This window comes from Sinocyclocheilus rhinocerous, unplaced genomic scaffold (assembly GCF_001515625.1).
Source record: "Sinocyclocheilus rhinocerous isolate Xijiao unplaced genomic scaffold, SAMN03320098_v1.1 scaffold878, whole genome shotgun sequence".
Taxonomy (NCBI): Eukaryota; Metazoa; Chordata; class Actinopteri; order Cypriniformes; family Cyprinidae; genus Sinocyclocheilus; species Sinocyclocheilus rhinocerous.
Window position 1 is genome coordinate 599,640 of NW_015664312.1, and position 320 is coordinate 599,959.

Consider the following 320-nt stretch of genomic DNA (forward strand, 5'->3'; position numbering starts at 1 on the left):
CTGCCTTTAAAGGCAGAGTAAGTGATTTCTGGTAGCCAATGTTGATATTTGAAAACACCAAAACAAACACGGCCCTACCCCAAAAGGGTCTTGCCCCTATTTTGATAGCTCCGCCCCACATATACGTACGCAACCCAGGCAACGATTAGTTCTGTGAAACAAAGCAAAACCAATGTTACACGTGTCTAAATCGGACGTGAGCGGCGCGGCGCAACAAATCCCGACAGAAAACTGCTGCCGGGTTCTATTTATGACGTGCTGACACAAATTTCAAATGGTTTTCAACGGTCGTTTGACCTCTTTCTCGCGTCCAGTGTAGG